The sequence below is a fragment of the Eleutherodactylus coqui genome, unplaced genomic scaffold (genome assembly GCF_035609145.1).
Source record: "Eleutherodactylus coqui strain aEleCoq1 unplaced genomic scaffold, aEleCoq1.hap1 HAP1_SCAFFOLD_127, whole genome shotgun sequence".
Lineage (NCBI taxonomy): Eukaryota > Metazoa > Chordata > Amphibia > Anura > Eleutherodactylidae > Eleutherodactylus > Eleutherodactylus coqui.
In genome coordinates, this window is record NW_027101947.1 from 173446 (window position 1) to 176626 (window position 3181).

Here is a 3181-nt window from a genome sequence, read left to right on the forward strand (position 1 = left end):
TCCCTTTTAGTTTCTGCCTGTTTATGTTCCCTCTGAGGAGGAGGAGAAGGATTATTTTTTATATGCAAACAATGTTCGGGATTACATGGCACAGTATGTAACCAAATCTATATAGGATTGTATTTCATTTTTTGAATTGATCAAAAATATGTATACAATAAAGCGTGTCTCCAAATTTTAAACATTTTGTAGGATATTTACTTAAACCAGCATTTTATACACCAGTCTAAGGCTTCCCTCACACAGCTGAAAAAGCAGCCAAGGATGCTGGAAAAAAAAAAAGCATGTGCCGTCCGGGTCCCGGCCACCGATCTCTGCCACTACTCCGGGCTTCCCCTGCACTGACAAATGATCTATTGCTGTAAACAAGGTTTGAGAACTCGCCTCCAGCAATAGACTGCTGTGATTGCCTGGGACAGCCATGAATGGCTGTGATTGCTTCTCGACGCTGGCTCGATGTCCAATCACAGCAATCTATTGCTGGAGGAGAGTTCTCAAACCTCGCTTACAGCAATAGATCATTTGTCAGTGCAGGGGAAGCCCGGGCCGCTGCCCATTCATTTCAATGGGTGACACAGGGCTGAAAACGTCCCAAAATAGAACATGCAACGCTGTTAAAGCGCAGCGTTGAAGACACAGCGTTTTTAGCCTTGTGTGAGCAGCCCCATTGAAATGTATGGGTGCGTTGTACAGCGTTTAGCGCAGCACTAAAAACTGTACAAAAACACCTGTGTGAGGGAGGTCCAAGGGTCCTTTTACACAAAACGAGTGTCAGGCAAACAATGCCCGACATTCATCCCTGTGGTGCTCGCTCTGCACAGGAGCGAGCATTGCTGGATCGCTGACAGCGCAGCCAGCAGGGAGGCGGGGCAGCTGGAGGAGAGTTCTGCTCACCTCCATTCACTGTAAGCAGCAGACGTTCAGTACTGGACGGCTGCTGCTTACACCGAGAAATGTGTTTGGATTTTAAGCTGCTTAAAAGTGAACAACTGGACGATTCTGATCCAGTCGTTCAGTTTCTGCATGTTTTTACATGGGACAATTATCGTTCAAAACCCTGCGGGAGAACACAAGCTACTTACTAGTATTAAGAGGCACAAGCTACTTACTATTGACATCGTGTGACATTAGGCCGGTCTGTTGGTCGAACTCAGATCTTAGGAACGAAAATGTCCAAGTCACCTAAAAATATGTATGGAATTAGTCTAACGAGTTCTGGATGTGTTCCTTTCCTGCGCAATTACGCAGCGTATCACGCACCTCCTGGCATATCACATGTATATTTGTGCATCCCCATTGACTTCTATGGGGACTTTTGGTGTGCAAAAGTGCCGCAAAATAGAGTATGCTGCATATTTTTTTTTTTGCATGAAATGTAAAGATGCGCACTTGTGAACGAACCCGTTCATTAGGGCTCTATTCGCTGCATAAATGCGCACACAAACACACCCATCTGAAGCCAGGCTTAAGAGTTCCTTCACATGGACATTTACACGCGTGTGTTAGCATGCGCAAACTTTCTGAGCACAATATGCAGAGAATAAAACCCATTGATTTCAACGGATTGGTTTTCGTTTCCTTTTTTTGCCCAAATGCGAAAAAACCGCTGCATGCTCTACTTTTGTGTGCATTTAAAGTCTGTTAAAAAGAAAGCATAGGTTAGTTTTTAAAAAGCACATTGCACTTACCTGCATCAGCGTTCTGCAGCTTCTTCTATTCTTCTTTTAAAGATGGCGCCGCTGGTCTTCTCCCACGGTGCACCGTGGATTTTCTTCTCCTTCCTTGCGTTCCATTGCCGATTCCAGCCTCCTGATTGGCTGGAATCGGCACACGTGACGGGGCAGAGCTACGATGACGACGCGGTGAGCAGCTCTCCGGCACGAGCGGCCCCATTCACCAGGCAGAAGACCGCACAGCGCAAGCGCGTCTAAAAAAGCAAGAAGCCAGCGAAATTAGACGGAGCCATGGAGACGGGGACGCCAGCAACGGAGCAGGTAAGTGAATAACTTCTGTATGGCTCATATTTAATGCACGATGTATATTACAAAGTGCATTAATATGGCCATACAGAAGTGTATAACCCCACTTGCTTTCGCGAGACAACCCCTTTAAGGCGCAAACAGGCTTGGTCACTAAGAGGTTAATGGGGTCGGCTGCAGCATCGCTGGCTTCATTGAAAGCAATGGCTAAACCTCTGCGGCAGTAATAGTGACTCCCCAGCGATAATTGTGACCCTGAAGGGATGCGAGGCTGTTTTCCAATGAAAACTCTCGCATCCCTGGGGAAATCACATGGTAAGCAGCACGATATGGAGGCGGGATTCACGGCCCCACATCACGCTCGCCCGTGTGAATTGGCCTCAGGGCTCATGTCCACGACCGTGTTTTTATGGAGTATCAAGTGTGCGTTGCATGACACGCAGTGAATGGAGGCAATGAAAGTCAGTGGACATGCTCTATTTCTCTGCACATGATATGCAGCCCTTTTATGGATTGCGTATGATACGCTGTCCATACGCACACATTGCGAGAGGGCAGTGTTTCGATACACATTCCTGCTCTGAACAGAGCGGGAATTAAAAAAAAAAAAAAAAAATCACACTGCGCATGTCCGTGATGTGAGATTAGTGGGCATGCGCAGTGCTATACTTGCCACATACACGACCTCTGCCGGCAGAGAGTATTGGTTGTAATTTATAAAACACCGCGGGAGACCCACAGTGTATTACGTATACGCCCGTGGACATGAGCCCTAAGGTTGCTTTCACACAGGCGTCTGTTAAAATGCTGCATTTTAAAGCGTTTTCGAACGCCATTTTTAAATGTGTTCAACAGCGTTGTGTAACGCACTCCATCATTACAATGGGTGATATGGGGCATTAAAAAGGGCTGAAACAAACTAAACTAGAGCAGATAGCGTTAGAAAATTGTAGTGTTCGAACGCTCCCTGAGAAGCTCCATTGTGATCAATCAGTGGGTTTTTTTGCGGCTTTTCACAAACCACGCTAAATGCTGTAAAAAACATTCTGTGTGAAAGAGGCCTTAGTGACAACGTCTGTTTTCTCCTTAACCCCTTATTGACCGCCCTATAGTGTTTTTAATCCCCACAGCCATAAAAACATGCTCACTCTGAGGATTAAAGCCCTGGGGGCTGTGGACATGACAGCTCCTTGTTGAAAGCT